The sequence below is a fragment of the Saimiri boliviensis genome, chromosome 7 (genome assembly GCF_048565385.1).
Source record: "Saimiri boliviensis isolate mSaiBol1 chromosome 7, mSaiBol1.pri, whole genome shotgun sequence".
Classification (NCBI taxonomy): Eukaryota; Metazoa; Chordata; class Mammalia; order Primates; family Cebidae; genus Saimiri; species Saimiri boliviensis.
Window position 1 is genome coordinate 67,376,601 of NC_133455.1, and position 18,961 is coordinate 67,395,561.

The window sequence follows — 18,961 nt, forward strand, 5'->3', positions numbered from 1 at the left end:
ATTAAATGGAATTATACCATATTCAGCAATACTTTGACCTAGCGTTCTAAAGATATAAATTGCACCTAAATCAGTTTGTAAATTCAGTGCAAACCCAACAAAAATTCCAGCTAGATTTATTTTGAGGAACTTGATAAAATTCTTTCTGAAAGAATAAAGTTCAATTTATAGCAAAGCCAGTTATGAAAAAAGAAAGCAAAGAGGTGTCGAAATTAAATAGCAATAACGGACTCGAAATTAAATAGGAATAACGAAGTGTGCAGCAGCAAGTAAACAGACTAATGGGGCAGCACAGACACTCACAATAGGCCCCTCCCATCAGTGAAGCTTGGTGTTTCACAAGGGCTGCAACAAGCAAACATTGGTGAGACTTGTGAAAAATAGACACACCATATGGAAAGCATAGAGTTGGAGTCTAGTTCATACCATGTCCCATGGGAGGCCTCAGATGAATTAAAGGCCCCGATGGATAAAGCTAAAAAGCAAGCAGAAGACTATGTCGGAGAATGTCCTTACTTATGGGTGGGGAGAGATTTCTTAAGCAAACCTTAGAAGTCAAAACCAACAGGTAAAAAATGGGTCAACATGACCACGTGAAAATGAAAAAATCCAGTTTAGTGAAAGACTACATAGAAAAAATTAATTGGTAGTTGATAGCCTGGGAGAAGATATATATATATATATATTCCTTATACACACACGTGAGTGTGTGTGTGTGTGTGTGACAGAGAGAGAGAGAGTGTGTGTGTGTGTGTATGTGTGTGTATGTATAAGAAATGTCTACATATATAAGGAATGCCTGCAAATCTACGAGTAGAAGACAGGAAATCCAGTAGAAAGCTGGCCAGTGATCTCAACAGACAGTTCATCAAAGGGAAAGACCAAATGGCTAACAGGAATATGAAGAAATGATGACTGTCCCCGGTCCTTAGGAAGATGCAGATCAGGCCTTGAGCTATGTTTGAACCATCAGAATGGCAAGAATCAGAAGGTGGATGTGGAGAGGTGGGAGGATGGGAACCCTCGGGCACTGTGGTTAGGAGCGTGGGGTGGTGTTGATATTCTGGAAAGCGGTGTGGAGTTGATCAGTGAATTCAGGCATGTGTAAATGTGTATATGACCCAGCACTTGCATTCTTGAGAGAAATCCAACGCCACACATGAAAGCAGTCCTTACACAAAGAACAGGCTACTGATTGTGGCATCATGTGAGCAGAAGGAAGTTGGAGGCACCCTAGCGGATGAGTTAGAGAGCTTTGCTGGGGCCGGCCTGAAAATCAGGCTCAGGAGCCTTCAGATGTCTTCTCCGGAGGCTTTGGTGCCTGGGAAGACCCATCTTGAAAGTGGAGCTTTTGGGAGCCAAAGCTGTGAAGGCATATAGTGGGCTGGAGGAGGGGAGACTGGTTCATGAGATGAGGAAGTTAACGTCTGGGGTGGTGGCAGTGGGCTGTCCAGGGAGGGGTGCACTGCTAAGTGCTGAACACGTGTAGGGGAAGCCCATGGGAAAGTGAGAAAACTCCAAGCAGGGAAGAGCCAGGAAAGCCACACTCCACGCTGATCAACGTAGGAGGGCTTCTCGAAGGAAAAGGGCTTTCCTAGGTGGCGGCACTGGGCACCTTCTGATGCCAGGCTAGGGTGCCCTCTGGTGGGAACACTGTGGCAATCCTGGCAGTCTGGGATGTCTTTTCTAAGGCACCTTCTGCAGCAGAGCTGTGACTCACCTGGCTTTTCTGAGCCACAGAACTTTGGTCTGTGAAATGGATGCACGTCATGGAGGTGTGGTGCGGCTGGGCCAGCTCCAGCTCCAGCGTAATGCCAGGCGTTTCTGGGCCAAGGTTTTCTTCCTGTTCGTCTCTGACACTCCTCCAGCAAGCCTTCTGAAAGACCAGTGGGGTAGCCCTGGAGTCGTGTCCCACACTACCCTCCACACTGTGCCACTCCTGCTGGATCCTCCAGGCCAGGGAGGCTCTAGCCAGGCTGAGCAACCTGAAGTGGGCCTTAAGTGGAACCTGCAGCTGAGCCCTGCACTTGAGCCTGTTGGTCACCCTCTGCTTCTCTGGCTATGCCCCACACATTAGCCTGGTCCCCCAACAGCCTTGCTCTGCACCTCCCTAGTCCTCTCCACCCTGCACCCTACCCACCCCCCTGAGATGCACACCCAGCCTGCTGTACTCGGGAGCCCTCATGGGGCAGGCTTTCAGGGACCTGGGTAAGTGGGACGCCCCTCTGGGTGCTATCTGGGCCAGCAGTGTCCTCTGGAAGTGAGGGGCTCGGGCTGGCCACTCTTCCCCTCTCGCGGTCTGAGCAGCAGGGGCAGGGTGGTCAATGCTCTGGGTGCTGAGTGTGTGGGTGCTACCTGATGGTGCAGGAGCTCCTTAGAACAGACACAGTGAGCTGTCCCTGCTTGGACTGCAGCTCCCGAGTTAGACAAATTTGGTTGCTAAAGCCACTACATTTAGGGGCTCGGTAACTGCTGTAGCATGTGGAAAAGACTCTTACCTGGATTCCATAATTTGCAACTGTTCTTGAGTACTGTCATCATCTTATTCCAGAAATTAGGACAACTGAAGCTCATTGTAAGATTTCAGTTCTAAGCTCTATTCAAACCTCTTCTGTGTCCCCCTGCTGAGCCAGCTTCCCGTGTGCCCAAGCTAGCCCATTTAAGACTCTCATGGCCTGGCGCAGTGGGGGTCTTTTTATCACACACTTCTACCTTCCTTCTCTTTTGAGATTTGTAGCATGTATTGAGTCAGGAGAGAAATCATCAGGCAGGGCTCCCTGCCTAGGTGATGGGCTCCCTGCCTAGGTGACAGGGCTCTCTGCCTAGGTGACAGGGCTCTCTGCCTAGGTGATAGGGCTCCCTGCCTAGGTGATGGGCTCCCTGCCTAGGTGACAGGGCTCTCTGCCTAGGTGATAGGGCTCCCTGCCTAGGTGATGGGCTCTCTGCCAAGGCGATAGGGTTCTCTGCCTAGGTGACAAGGCTCCCTGCCTAGGTGATAGGGCTAGGTGACAGGGCTCCCTGCCTAGGTGATAGGGCTAGGTGACAGGGCTCCCTGCCTAGGTGACAGGGCTCCCTGCCTCGGTGATAGGGCTCCCTGCCTAGGTGACAGGGCTCTCTGCCTAGGTGATAGGGCTCCCTGCCTAGGTGACAGGGCTGTCTGCCTAGGTGATAGGGCTCCCTGCCTAGGTGATAGCTTGTTAGGGCAGCAGGCTCCGTGGTTGCCTCTAAATTTGGGTGGTGGCCCACAAGCCTGTCGTTGGGGGGTTGATCCCACAAGGTACCCTACCCCGGTGCTGCCTTGCAGCATTTGGCCACATCTTGCTGTCCATGCTGCTTATGGCCCTTCCATCTCAGCTGTCCTCTGAGACCATCTTTTGGGCTTGTGGCTATGATGGATGGTGACTGGGTCTAGTGTGCAGCTCTCTTAGAAAAAGCCTGTCTCTCCCTTCCCCATCAGATGCAGGAGACTCCAAGCTTCTCCCTTCAGACACCCACGTTCTTCAGCCAGGTCATGTGCAATCTCTTCTGAGACCTCTGTACCCCAAAAACACTGCTTCTGCCTCCATGCTGCCTCAGGTGTAGCTGTGCCCTCTCCCTTCTTGTCCTGGGTCAAAACTCTGATGGGAAGTTTGTCTCAAAACTCTTCTGTGGGAATGGAAATATTTCTAAAGTAAATTTCTGGCTTTCAGGCAGCATTAAATGCATTGGATATAATGTGATGTTTACTTGGAGGCTCAGGGTCACAGGGACCATGGAGCAGCCCCGCGGGCTCTCAGGGACCACCCTGTGCAACCTTCTCTTTCTATGGACTGAGAATGGCTCAGAGAGCAGGGACATGGCTGTCCTACACAGTAAGCTAGCCCAAGGCTGAGATGGGTGAGAGCTCCAGGCTCCTGTTGTGAGCCCAGCACCTTGTCCTTGCTGTGTCACCGCCTCATCTTCGCATCAGCCAGCTGGATAGCGACTGCGGTGCAGCACTTCACTGATTGTGATGTTTTGCATCTGGCCTGCACAATGACCCTGAGTTTGTGCTGCAAACCATAGGTAGTGGTATGTGTAGAATAATTTGCAGCCACACTAAAGGACCCCATGGTCTGTGCTATTTTCAAGTTCACATTGGCTCGAGGTGCTTGTGAGACCCTAAAGTGGAGATAACAGTAGAAATTACCGTTTACTGAGCCTGCAGTACAGTACATGTTACTCACTGTGCTAAATACCATACATGGCTATCTCATTTAATCCTCTCAACCCGCTCTGGCAGGGCTGTAGTCAATTGTGATGCTTTTAATTGACTTATACTAGATATAGGGAGGGCCCAACATTGGGTATACTGCCCAGAGAAGGGCAGTTGGCTTGTGTTTGCCATTCTGTTGTGTTATTTGCTTATTTTTGATGCAAAACTCTGCCTTGGATGGTGATATGGTTTGGCTGTGTCCCCACCCAAATCTCATCTTGAATTGTAGTTCCCATAATCCCCACGTGTTGTGGGAAGAACCCAGTGGGAGCTAATTGAATCATGGGGTCAGTTTTCCCAACCCTGTTTTCATGATAAGAGTAGGTTATTACGAGATCTGATGGTTTTATAAGTGTCTGGCATTTGCCCTGCTAGCCCTTATTCTTTTTCCTGCCACCCTGTGAAGAGGTGTCTTCTGCCATAATTGTAAGTTTCCTGAGGCCTTCCCAGCCATGCAGAACTGTGAGTCAATTAAACATCTTTTCTTCATAGATTACCCAGTCTCAGATATTTCTTCATAAAAGCATGAGAATGGACTAATACAGACAGCAAGATGGCTTTAAGTTCAACTTACAGGGAAGCAGAGTTCACTTAATACCAAGTGCTGAGTTGAAAAGCATTTTGCAGAGGTGTTCCAAATGCCAACCATTGTCCTTGCTGTGGGGAGGTGTGTTGAGTGCTTGTCATTAAATGGAGAACAGTGGCAACTAAGGACTCCTTTCTGCCCAGGTGCCATGCTCTCACATCCAGCTTCATCTGGACAGTCGCCAGATTGATGTGGGGTTTAGGAGTCTGGCCTTGGGCACCAGATGAACCTGGCTCTTGTACTGACCTGCTGTCAGTACAGTCCGTTTAGCTGATCCTTAGTGACCTCTGGAATGAGAATACTACATCTTCTGGAGACTGTCATTAGCCTGGCCACCAGATAGTTCTAGGTCTCCCAGTTTCCAGGCATGTGGTAGAATTGCCTTTCCCTGCCCTTTGGTGTGACTGGCTCCAGCCAATGGAGTGTGAGCAAAAGTGATAAATAGCCTAGCTTGTCCTAGGCTGTTCCAGTCCTGATGCTGCTTTGTCTGTGCAATGCCCCGGACCTCTCTGTCCCTCTGCCACAGCAACTGGAAAAATTCCAGGGAGTGTTTGCTCCATCATGGCTGTTCCAATGTCCTAGAGTAAGTTTATTAAGAAGCAAAGCCCTTAGGCAACTATGGTGGATGTGGAGGATTTGTTAGAAGTGAAGCACTGTTGTTTTAAGCCACTGAGATTTTTGAGCTGTTTGTTGCCGCTAAACAGCCTAGTTCATCCTAGCTGCCACCCTCCCACATTGGGTTTGGGGAAGATTAAATGAGCAGATACCTGGAAAGCACTGAGCACACTCTGCCCATTACACACACCCACCTGATACAAGTTAGTGTTTTCTATTTTTCTCAGTCTAATGTCCCATGGGCATTTCAACCTCAGCACACTCAAAACTGAGCTCGGACACTCACCCACAAATACCATGCCTGCACTTCCTTCTGCTTCCCATGCGGTGAGATGGCACTACCTTACAGTCTCTTTCATGAGCATTCTGCTAACCTGAGAACTTAACCACATCATCTGGACCACTCCTTTTCTCCCCCCGACATCCAGTGCATTGATGTGCCTTCTAGATACCTCATGGTTCTTTCAGTCTCCTCCAACATTGTCTTAGCTCAGGCCTATGTAATTTCTCATTTCATTTCATGTGTTGGCTTGCTAGCTGGATTTCCTGCTTAATTTATTATGCTCCACAATCTCTTCTTCACCCCACTACTGAGTTGATCTGGCCATGCATCCAGTCTCTCCTTCCTCCCATCCATCAATGAATTCATTCCAGATCTACCCACCTCTGTATGTCACTATCAACTGAAAATTCTGCCGGGTGTGGTGGCTCAAGCCTGTAATCCCAGCACTTTGGGAGGCCGAGGCGGGTGGATCACGAGGTCAAGAGATCGAGACCATCCTGGTCAACATGGTGAAACCCTGTCTCTACTAAAAATACAAAAAAATTAGCTGGGCATGGTGGCATGTGCCTGTAATCCCAGCTACTCAGGAGGCTGAGGCAGGAGAATTGCCTGAACCCAGGAGGCGGAGGTTGCGGTGAGCCGAGATCGCGCCATTGCACTCCAGCCTGGGTAACAAGAGCGAAACTCTGTCTCAAAAAAAAAAAAAAAAAAAAAAAAAAAGAAAGGCCATGTAGTGCATTCTTCTCTCCCAGTCCCTAGAATAGAAGACTCTTAGCTTTTCTTTGGCAATTTGTCCAGCATCCTACAGCTCAAAGGCTTGCTCTGTCTTTCAAGGTGAGGTGAAGAATTGCAACACCAGAACTTGGTTCCTGAATGACTGCTTGGAAGAGAGCTGCCCTACTGATAAGTGTGCATTGTCTGTAGTGTTAAGTAAGCCAAGAATAAACTTTGATTGTGTTTGAGCCATTCAGTGATATACAGGGCTGTGTGTAGGGGCAGTGGGACTGTTCCACCCGAGGTACAGGCCATAAGGAGTTTTTTGTACAGAATTAAAAAACAATAATAAAATAGACTAAAAATTAGTCTTTATTATCACCAATCACCAGCAATTCTAAGCAATGTCAATGATAAGAAATTCTTCCCCCTCAGAGCTGACTGCTTCCATCCTTGATTCCCCTTTGATAATTTATTACCTGAGCTATTACACATTTTTTTTTTTTAAAACAGCAGCTGGCTTTGTTTACACTACATGAATATGATAATGCATTTGGTAATCCAGGACATTCTGCCTGCCCTGCACTTAGGCCCTTCTGGGGAAAGTGCTCCCAAATGCTTATCTCTCTACAAAACTGCCATGCTTTGTGCTGTGTGACCCTGGATACAAGATTAGCAAGATTAACCTACCAGAAAGTGTAGAGGTGTTCTTGACTCCTCCCCTTGTCTCACACATAAAATCCAGCAGGTCGAGAAATCCACTTGGCTCTTTCCTCACATTCTATCCATAACTGGCCACCTCTCATGCCCTCCATGGATTCTCATACTATCCTCCCTGGCAGGAGCCTCTGCCATCTCCTGGGATTGACTCTTCCCCCTCCTTTCACTGCCCCATCGCCTACAGTCTGTTTCCCAGGCAGCCGCCAGAGCGATCATTTAAACAAGTCAAGTCACGTCAGTCCTGTGCACAAAACCTTCCAAAGCTCTACACTGCACTCTGTGTGGGAGCAGATGTCTTGACAACAGCTCACAGGCCTTCCATGACCTGTGTGGAGACCCCTCATCACTGCATCTCTCTGGCCATGCCCGTACTCACTCCCTCATTCTCACTGCACAAGCCATACCAGCCTTCTTGCTCTTGATGGGAACACGCCAGGCCTGTTTGTTCCCACTGTGGGTCTTCGCACGAGCTCTTTCCTTGCCCATACGACTTGCACTTACGTCTTCAAAACCTTTGTCCAAATGTCCCCTTGTCAGTGGAGCTTACTCTAACCACAGCCCAAGTTGTACCCACTCTTTCTGCCAGCTCTCCTGATTCCCCTTAACCTGTTTCTTTCTTCTTTTTGTAATAACACTTATCACCATCTAACATATAATTCATTCATCTAAGCTTATCATTCATCTCTCCCGCTGTAACGTGAACCCACAAAAGTAAGTGTTTTGTCTGTTTTATTTACCGGTATATTCCCAGCTCATCTAAAGGTGCTTGGCTTATAGCAGGTGCTCAGTAAATGCTGGTTGACTGAAAGAAACAAGTAGAGACCAGCACGAGACTGCCCCCTCCAGAGCATCAGCTTTGAATTCCCGTTTCTATTTTGCTTCCCTTGTTTAGTGTGTCCACCATGAAGGAGCCCTCTCACCTTCAGACACACTCAGCTCTTCCCCATGGGTTAGAGTTAGTGTGGCGTTGTCCTTCTGTGGCCTGCAAGTGGTGAGGTAGCCACATGGTCACAAGAACAAATGGCTGGAGGACGTTGTTTTCTTATAGAATTGAATTTGTAAGGTGCCTCCCCAGGCCCCCTCTGCTGTCTTGGTTTCCCTTGGAGCTCTGTTCAGGAGATACAGAAACAAGGCCCTCATCTCAGACTGGTGCTTCCTGGGGTTGGGCCAGAAACTGCTCCCTCTGCGTCCAGCCTTACACTCTGCTCCCAGCAGGTGACCGTCCTCTGTGTCCAACCTTACACTCTGCTCCCAGCAGGTGACTGTCCTCTGTGTCTTTCTCTTGTGAGGGATGTGTGCATGTGTGCATATGCGTGTATGTATATATGCATGTGCACGCATGTGAGAGGAAGAGACCAGGAAGACCCCTACTCTCCTGTGGTGTTTGGCTCTTTTCTTGTGCCCCTTCCCGAGCCTGTATTTCTGAGACAGAGTTCCAGAAGATTATTTTTTATTCTTGTCTTCAGGCACAGAGAGCCCTAGGCAAGGGCCTGGGGCTGAGGCGGTTTGGCTTAAATGCCTCCAGACTGCTGCTGCGCTGTGTAAAAAGGCAGGCACTTGCCCATTATGTCCCATTTCCATCCTGTTCTGGGTGTGACACAGAAGGTGCCCTGTAGGATGGTGTGGGAGGCAGGGGCAGGCCTTGGTCCTTGGCCAAGGACCCTGCTTTGTGAAGGATCTCATGCGTTGGTTAATTTCTCTAGGAATTAGGTTTGTGCTCTGCCTGGAGACTCTGCACCCCTGCCTCTGTTCTCCCTGAAGATGTTGCCTTCCTCTGGGACCTGGCTTCGGTCTTGCCTCCTCTGTGACTCTCTGGCCAGCTATGAGTGACCTTCTGTTGAAAACAGATGTTCGGTGCCTCGGAGAAAAATTAGCACTGAGATAGCAGATCTCTCAGCACAGCAATTTTTACTTCTTTTCTTGTGTTGCAGGAAGAGTACCCTCGCTAGCCATCTGGCCATGAGAGTACAATGAAAAAGGGAAAGGCAGACATATTTATCCCTTATGCATTTGGGGTTGTCCTTACTGCTGTGTTATTAGCACACTTGTGATTTACTCTTTAACAAGAAAGGAAACGTTAAAGAGGAATTTTTCTACTTTCTGTTCTCCCTGAAGATTTTGCCATCCGCTGGGACCTGGCTTTGATCTTGCCTCCTCTGTGACCCTCTGGCCAGCTGTGAGTGTCCTTCCCAGGAAGGCTAAGAGCATACGATCTGTGCCCCTTACCTGGTCGTATTTCCTTCTCTGGCTGCGGCTCTTCTCTGCCTTTGTCTCCCAGTGAGGTCAGGTTTTTCAAAGGCAAACTGTCCACCTAGTTTTATCTCCCCTAGGCTGTAGGTGAGAGCCTGTTCTGCTGAGTCCTTGCCTGCCTAATGAAGGTACCTGTTCCAGGCCAGCTCCTGAGGCCAGCTACTGGGCCTGGCACACAGCAGAAGGTCAGTCAGTGTTTGTGGACTAGATAAAGACACGCTGCAGATATTGGCTGCTCCCTCCTGAATCCAGTTCATTCATTTTAACCAAGGCTGTTTGGGGGCTTGGTATGCACTAGTTGCCAGAGGGGATATAAAGGTGAATAGACATGACTTCTGCCTTCAAGGGGGGCAACACAGTCCAGCAGCTACCCTATAAGATGAAATGTAGCCAACAGCAGTCCCAGGGAAAGGCTTGAAGGGCTTGTTCCACAAGTGCCTACCTGAAAGGATGGGCTGGGTGGGACCTTTGTGGGACATGGGACCCTTGGAGTCTCAAGAATGTGCTGGCCCAAGCCGTGACTTGCCTGGTGGGATGATGATTTCTGGTTCTCTCACAGGTTGGAGGGGAATTAGGGGCTCCATAGATGTGTCTAGGCCTGTGACTTTGGAACAGCAAGGGCAGGTTTATTGGGATGCAGGGTCTCTTTGCTATGCCTATTAAAAGAGGCAGGTTTCAGCTGCCCTTGTGGTCTGCCTAGCGGGAGATTCCCACATTCATAAAGGGCATTAATAACATTCTCTGCCTTTTATGTTGTCAGGAGGCCTATCCTCTGCCCAATAAAAGGCAGGAGCAATAACAGGTCTCCAGTGTGAGACTGTGTCCTTCAATCCTCAGTCCAGGGGACTGTCCTGTAGAGCAGAGGCACGGCGAGCCAATCCTACCACACCAGCTCTGGTTGCAGGGTCAGGAACTTTAGCTCCCACTCTGCCATTGTGCCCAAGCCTGGGGATGGCAGCTGTGTCAGTCCCATGGCCCCTCATGGGGGCAGTCCCAGGGGGCTAGGCTACAGGTGCCTCGGACGCTTTGGCAGTTGGAGCCTGTGTACAGTGGGGTCTCCCCTGATTGCGGTGAGTTGTGAATGGCCCCTACACACCAGGGGCAGGTTTGGCTACTGGGCAGGGGGCCTTTGCAGGCCCAGCCTCCCCTGCATCACATCTGTGACCATCAACGAGAGCCTCCTCAAACCCCTCAACCTAGAGATCAACCCCAATGCCCAGTGTGTGAAACATGAGGAGAAGGAGCAGATCAAGTGTCTCAACAACAAGTTTGCTGCCTTCATTGACAAGGTGGGTCTGTGTGCTGTTCCCTGGGACTCTGGCTTAGGAAGGGGAAAGGGACTTTGAACCCAATGACAGAGTGGTTCAAATTCTCCTGCCACTGACTAGCATGTGGCCTTGAGAATGTGGCTGAATCAGGATCTTGGTTTTCAAATGTTGCCATGAGATTCAAACACAATAACGCATCTGAAACCACCAGACAAAATAGGAGGGTTTGCTGCTGTTGCCCACAGGCAAGCAGCAAGCACGGTGAGTATGTGTGTGATCCATCTTCCGGATTTCACTGGCTCACAGTAGAAAGGTGTGGGCAGAGCGCACAGCTCTGCTTAGGTGTGTCTGACCTCCCCGTTAGATGCTGCCATCCCCAGCATGGAGCAGAAGCCAGGATAAAGAGGGATCAGAGGCTCCTTTCCTGCTCCTTTTTGGTGGGGACATCACAGGAAGGCTGTGAATTCTTGGGACTGCCCAAGGCACTTTATACCCTGTAGCACGTGCATAGATTAAAGGCAGAGAGTTGAGAAACTTAAGGCATGATCTGGAGAGAGGCTGTTGAACTGTATTTTCTGAGTCCTCCCAGTTAATTGCATAGCTCTGGTTTCATTTAACTTAATGATGTCCTCTCTAGGAGCTCATAGTCTTTGAAGGAAGACAGCCACCAAAGTTTAAGGGAGGAGAAGCTCGTCTTCCAGGGCTGAATGGTGTGCATATCTACACTCTGGGTCTGCATAAGAAGGCACAAACCAGGGCGATGGTAGGTGGGAGCTCTGCTGTCAGACCAACGCTACATCAGAAATGGGCATATCTGATATCACACAGAGGTGCTGGGCATCCGTTGTTAACATACTGCTCGCTGTCCAGATTACTCTTCCCTTCCATCGGCACAAAGGAAGCTGACGGTAGATCATGCAGGCTATTCTTTGCACAAGGACAACTACCAAGAGCAGGAGAGGTTGAAATCCAGCCCAGGCTTTGCTTGCTGAGCTGTGTGGCCTGGCAGGGGGCTGGAGGCATCTTTTCATACTTTGCTCAAAAGCACAGTGAGAGCCCTGAGAGTGCAGGCTCAATAGGGTTTTTGCATGTGTCCTTTTGGGTATCGCCCATGAACGCTGATGTCTCTGTTGACAGGTGTCAGTTCTGGGTCTGGAGAGAGGAAGTTATACCATTGCACCAGGCTGGCATTCTTCCTGCAGGCTCCAAACTGCATTGTGCTCCAGACTACAAAGTACATTGACATGGTGCCTTTAATCTCGCCAGAGGGCTGTCCCATGGCCTGGGTCTGCATGTTGAAACCCGTCAGATGCCTTTTGATAATCAGAGTTTTGGTTCCTTTTCCCGTAAGCACGGATAGTCAGGCAGTTGAGGGTTGTTTATACCAGGCTTGTGCTCCCAAGATGTTAGGGTTGGAGAAGAAATCACCTGCTTTAGGCTGTAACTGGAAACTTCAACAAGGGCATGGCAGGTCACATGAATGAAGCCAGACTGAGAGGTATGCTCACGTAGAGGGGCGGCAGCTGCTGTTCACTCCAGCCACAGGCCTACCTACCCTTGCCAGAACTTCTGGTGTGTCAAGAGGGTCAGAGAGATCCAAATTCTTACTTGAACTCACTCAATTATTAAGTGTTGGCAACTAATCAGATCTCTATAAAACAGTGTGCAGGCCAAGTAAAGCGTGCCTGTGGGCCTGATAGGGCCTGGAGCCGCCCGTGTATCACTGCAAATGTCTTTCTCCTGTCTTGTTTTAAAATGACATACAGTGAGAATGAGGTGAAGTGGTCTGGTTGGTGATGGAGTTAGAATGAGATGTCTCCTAATTCCTGATCTGGGATCCCCACTCCTGGGCTTCAGCACCCAAGCATCAGAGTAAGGAAGAGTCATGGATCATACATTTTAAAATTGCTGCTGTACAAATGCCCACAAATTTAGCAGCTTAAAACAACACAAATTTACTACCTCAAGAGTCTGATGTTAAGATGTTGGCAGGGCTGCATTTCTTTTTGGAGGCCTCGGGGGAGAATCTGTTTCCAGGGACATTCAGGCTTTTGGCAGAATTGAGATCCTTGTGGTTGCAGGACTGAGGTCTCTGTTTCTTGCTGGCTGGCTGCTGGCAGTTGTTCTCAGCTTCCAGAAGTCTTCTACATTCCTTGGCTTGTTGCCCCGACTTCCTCTATCTTCAAAGTCAGTAATAGTGGGTTAAGTCCTTCTCATGTTTCAGATCTCTCTGGTGCAGACACCTTTGGGGGGATTATTATTTGCCTACTACACATATTGTGAAATGTTTCTGCAGGATCAGATGTTATTTCATTCTGTGTAGAATAAACAAATTGTTATAAATAGTGTGCTCTTTCTGGGAGGTGGAGTGGGTGGAGGGAAGTTCCTTGAGGACTACTTGTGACCTGCACTTTCAGACTTTGCCGATGATTTAGCCTCCTGGGGAAGGTGACAGGTTTCTGCAGGGCAGGGGCCGTCCTTAAGGGCAGTGAGAGCTCGGGGGGACCAGGCAACCCTAGCCCTCAGGCTTCCCCCTCAAGCCTCTTTCCTCCTTCCTGAATGGCAGGTGCGCTTCCTGGAGCAGCAGAACAAGCTGCTGGAGACCAAGCTGCAGTTCTACTAAAACTGCGAGTGCTGCCAGAGCAACCCGGAGCCCCTGTTCCAGGGCTACATTGCGACTCTGTGGCGGGAGGTTGAGTGCGTAGAGACCGACAGCCGGAGGCTGGCCTTGAAGCTCAACTGCACGCAGGAGGTGCTGGAGGGCTACAAGAAGTGAGCATGTCAGGGCTGGGATGATTCTAGGGAGTGGAGTCTGTCTTAGCTGAGATCACACAACTCCTCCAGAAGCAGAGATTGCTGAAGGCCAGGGTTGCCCTGATGTGCTGTCAGACACTTCTGCCTTACCAGACTGCTTTGTCTTGCGTCAGCTCCCAGCTCTTGCAGTCCTGTGCTGGGGGCTGGGGAAAGATTTGTAGTGAAGAAGAGCTCCCAGTCTGGGAGGGATGGGACACACATCCAGGGCACAGACTGATGCAGAGATGAAGAGATAGAAAAAAAATGAAACAGGAGGAGCAAGGCCAGCAGGACTGAAGAGCAGGTGCGGGGAAGGGAAAGCCCCTGGAGAGGTATCTGAAAATGAACTGGCTGATGCCATTCCAAGTATCTGATGAACCTGGATTATCCCTTTATTTATTCTGCAGATAATCATCACGCTCTCATTCCCCCAAGGCTCCACAATTCAAATCCCAATGTAAATCTGGTTTTTCCTGAGTTGTTCAGTTTGTCCATTACCCAGTCTAAACTCACTGTGTCACTCTACTTACCTTATAGAAACAGACAGAGGGAAGGGTGATGTTGACTGTAATCAGTCCTGGTAATTCCAACCCTTCTTGGGATTCTTGGAGGTTCAGGTTTTACCATCCGGCTGGACCCAGCAGCGGGTTCTCACTTCCCTTAGAGTGAAGCAAATACAGACACAATCCTCAGTGTGCAGGCATCAAGGTCTGTGTCCCACTCTGGGGGTGTGCAGGCCGGTAATTACAGAGCTGAGTGCAGCCTAAATGACTGTGTAATTAAAAAGTGATGGAAACCATGTTCTGGGAACTCTGGTCTTCCTTGTGGGGGCAGGGCTGTTCCGGGGATACGGTCTCACAAGCTGGGGGAAGAGGGCCGGACTTTTGAAAGAGGAAATGCCCCGAACAAGGGTTGCTTCTAGGAATTCAAGTCCTTGGATATTGGGGCAGGGGAAATAAAACCGCATGGGGTGGCTTCGTAGAGCTTTACGTTTTGTACAAGGTGGAATTTAAAGGCTCTGTGGAACATCTGTCTGTTTTTTACTTATCCCACAAATATTTACTGAGTGTCTCACTGCACACCTTGTGATTTAGCCTAAGATCCAAAGAGATTAAATGACTTGCCTCAGGTTTTGCAGCAACTCCAGTCTAAGCTGGGACCAGATACCAGGGACGTGGACTCCAAGTCCAGTGTCCTTCCAGTGGGTTCTTTGTGGCTGGGAAACAGAAGTCCAGAGAGGCCAAGTCTCTGCTCCAAAGGCACAGAGAAAGGAGAAAATCAGGGAGTTTGGCACACCTGGGCTCTGGCCCGGCCAGGTTCTCAGTCCCAGGGGCCTTTCCACCTGGGTTGTCTCTCCTCAGGTATGAAGAAGAGCTGGCCCTCAGGGCCACAGCTGAGAACGAGTTCGTGCTGCTGAAGGTGAGTGACTGTTCTCACATGGGAAGAATTAAATCCTGGGCACTGGACGCTCTGAGGCTGCAGGCCCTGCCATGTTCCATCAGTGCAATTGTTGGTGGGAAGGCACTGGAGTCCCTGGCACAAGAAGGTGGGTTATGTTGGCTGCAGAAGCCATCGGGGAGCCCATGTAGGAACCCAGGTGGTGCCGGCGGAGGCTCCGTGAAAAGAAAAGCTCACCATGCTACTGCTTGACCTTTTTAAAACTACTGGATTGGCTGAAATGTTCAATTTTAATTCTGTCACGTGGGCATTGCCTTCTCCTGTTATCCCAGACTGGGGGTTGGTTCTCAACTTGTTAGTGATTTCAAAGTGTGGCCGTCATTCAATGCAATTGCTGCTGATGAAAAACCCAGAGGAATAAAACCACAAATGATTTCCCTTTTGTTTCATCTTGGTGAGTGAAAGTACATGTGAAATTTTTTTTTTTGAGATGGAATTTCACTCTCGTTGCCCAGGCTGGAGTGCAATGGCGCTATCTTGGCTTGGCTCACCGCAACCTCCATCTCCCGGGTTCAAACGATTCTCCTACCTTAACCTCCCGAGTAGCTGGGATTACAGGCATGCGCCACCATGCCCGGCTAATTTGCTTTTCAATTTTGTGTTTTTAGTAGAGATGGGGTTTCTCCCTGTTGGTCAGGCTGGTCTTGAACTCCAGACATCAGGTGATTCACCTGTCTCGGCCTCCCAAAATGCTGGGATTACAGGTGTGAGCCACTGCGTCCAGCTGTGAATGTTCTTTAACAAGTAATGTGCTTGCCTGCCAGCCTCCTTATTTGTGAGTATCACAGAGTGGAGAGAGGGCTGGTGACAGATCTACCAGTAGAGGCTTGGCCTGGGTCTCAGGCACGAGAGTCAGCTATTTGGATTCTGGGTGTTCACTGACCTGGGATCTGAGGACAACCCCCAGAGAGGCTCTGTCACTGTCACATGCTTGTGCTCTGTGGGTCAGCCTGGCTGGGAGGCAGCAGCTTGACTTTCTGGGCTGTGACATCAGGCTTCCTTCTTTGGCAAGGTCCTCAGCTCTGGAAGGGGTCAGGCCTCTCGTCACTTCCTTTCCCCAGGTGGTCTCATTTATGCAATGGGAGGTAACTCACTGGCAGATAACAAAGGCTCTCCCCTTCTAGTGGGGCCCTGAAAGCCCAGGTGAGAAATCTAGGTTAGACCTGTTAAGTGCAGGGTGGCTGGGCAGGAGCAGGCTAGAGGCAGAGAGGTGGGTCAGGAGGTGGCTTGAGGGCCCGTTGGGGAGTGCTGAGGCTCCGGGCACAGCTATGGGACCAAGGCCACTCTTCACCCTCTCGTGTCTATCTCTACCAGGATGCAGACTGCGCCTATCTGCGTAAGGCAGACCTAGAGGCCAATGTGGAGCCACTGAGGGAGGAGTCAGTCTTCCCGCGGTCCCTCTATGAGGAGGTAAATCTCTCCCCATCTCCGGAAAGGAGAGGAGGCAGATGAGGGTTTTCTTGGAGTGTGGCTTGTCCTGCTTCCTGGGTTCTGGGGAAAGCCGTGCATTCTCGACTCTCCTAAGGCCTGGATGTTTTTCCTTCTGTGATCAGACGGGATTTTCCTTTTATTTGGGCTTCCTTTCAAAATGGAAGTGGGTGATGCCCTTCCTCTAAGAGGATTTGAAAGAATGTGGTTAATTCCTACATCATGAAGTGGAGATCTGACAATTTATTAATTCAGGTAGTGTAAAAACCCAAGCAGATAATCCAGGCCTCTATCTCTGGCCACAATCTGGTTGATTAGATTTGTGCATCTGGATCATCCAGGCCCCACGGCAGGGCGACCCAGGCATACACATCAATCCGGCTCTGTGGATGCCTATATTAGTAGAATTTCACATTACTCATGGCAGACATACATCCGTCCTCCAGGGCCTGGGGTCAGTGGCCCAGGGAATCTGTCAGAGAAGGAGGCTGCCTTCTCAACAGCTGAGGAGGCAGGAAAGAGACAGGACACTCCAAGATATGCTGACAATTTGAACCAAGATTTGAGGGCAGGTGAAGCCTGTGCAGGGTGGAACTCAGAGGCCTGGTTGGCTTTAGAAACCTTCCATGAAGTGACACTGAAGGCAGCCAGGCCACGTGGCTGGACTTGCTCCCTCTTGACTCAAGCACACCCACTTTTCTGTCAGTTTCCTCAGGCTTTGGGTGAAGCCATGGATATTGAAGCTTTTGGATACTGAAGCCCCCACCCACTCACCAGCATTCGGTGGGCAGCTGGGACGTGCACTTATTTTCATTACGATACTAATGGATGAATAACTCAATTACAGAATTATTGGTACACATCCCCAGTGCCTGTGATTTTAAAATTGACTTAGTCTATTGTTCTATGCGTACTATGGCCGTTGACCTTTTAATAGACTGCCTCCTCTTGGCATTTAAAATATTTAATTTAATTACATAAGTAATGCTCAGTGCTGCCAATACAGAAAATAAGAAAACAAAAGTGGCCAGAACCTCTCAACTCAGAGATAGCTGTTGCCAGCATTGTGGTTCCACAGGCACCACGATGGGCATCGTGGGTTCCTTGAAAGGGCATAACCCGAAGGCTGTGGCAATGCCAGACTGAGGGGCAGGAAAGTGAGCCAGATGTGTACGTCCTCACTCCAGAGAGGAGCACAGGAGTATTTTGAGTTGGGCAGAATGAAGCAGAGTAGAGCTTTCCTGGGGAAAAAGATTTGAAGTGGGGAGCTACAAACAGGGAGACAGAGCAAAAAGTGCAGGTAGGTGTGAGGGAGGAGGGGGTGTTTATAAAAAGCCCACTGCAGTGGTATAAATGTCTCATCATAAATGATATATACATATTTTTTGAGACAGAGCCTGTCGCCCAGGCTGGAGTGCTAGGGTACGATCTCAGCTCACTGCAACCTCCTCCTCCCGGGTTCAAGTGATTCTCCTGTTTCAGCCTCTCGACTAGCTGGGACTACAAGTGTGTGTCACCATGCCAAGCTAATTTTTGTATTTTTAGTAGAAAGAAGATTTCACCCTGTTGGCCGGGCTAGTCTCCAACTCCTGGGCTCAAGCGATCCAACCGCCTCAGCCTCCCAAGGTGCTGGGATTAGAGAAATGAGATGTTTATAATGTTGGTAGCAAACATATCGGATTTCCTTACTATGTACCAGTCTCCATTTTAGGCACTTTCCATGTAGAACTTAATCACAATCCTTTCAGGTGGATGTTATCATCCCCATTTTATGCTGGAGAAACTGAGGCACAGAAAGACTAAGTGACCTGCCCAAGGTCACCCGGCTAGTAAGTGGCACAGCCAGATTGAAGTCCAGGCGGCCTGGCTTGAGAGTCCAGACTCTTAACCACACCATACTGTCCAGCCTCCCTCTCCATTGAATGAAATCAGGTAGATGTCTGGGGTAGCATTTAAAATCATGGGATAAAAATGAATGCATTTGAGTAATGGGCAAGCTTTTTCCTGCTCAGAGATGTCTAGCTGGGAGGCAGCAGCTTCCATCACCACTTTGGCTGTGCTGGAATTTCCAGCCGAGGGACAAGGAGGATGCCCCCCTCATCTCTACTTCTCAGTTTATCAAATTTCCATGGCCAAAAGGCAAACATGTAATCAAGCGACCTTTGGGATCCTGTAACCTAAGGTAGTCCTGTCCTTTTGGGATCCCAGCAAGCAGGGCCAGCACCGATGCTGTCTGTAGCAGGTGGTATCCTGCCTCTGCCTCTTAGGGGCCCTTCCTTCCCTCGGCATGGAAGAGAATAGGTTTGGTGCAAAAGCAGAGGAACTCATCACTAACTGTATACTCTCTCCTCTCCCTGCAGGCTGTGTGAAGGCGTGGGCTCAGTCAATATCTGTAAGTTGGCTGTATGTGGGCATGGCTCTTTGGGGTGTCAGTCATCTTAACATTAGAGTGCATCTAACTGATGACCAAGTCTCCATCTATGGAGTGGTAGACAAGGGACTCTGGAGCTGATATCTCTGGGATCCAGACAAACTGATGACCTCAAATATTTGACCTCCACATGGATCCATCTGGAACATCCATAAAGTCTAAGTTAATGAATGTGGCAAAT

The 18,961-nt window shown here is 49.4% G+C and overlaps 1 pseudogene; it reads left to right on the plus strand.

Moving 5' to 3' along the window:
• The first annotated feature begins 3,751 nt into the window (after nucleotides 1–3,751).
• LOC141585209 (keratin, type II cuticular Hb5-like) lies at nucleotides 3,752–18,718 on the plus strand (annotated as a pseudogene).
• Nucleotides 18,719–18,961: the final 243 nt, after the last annotated feature.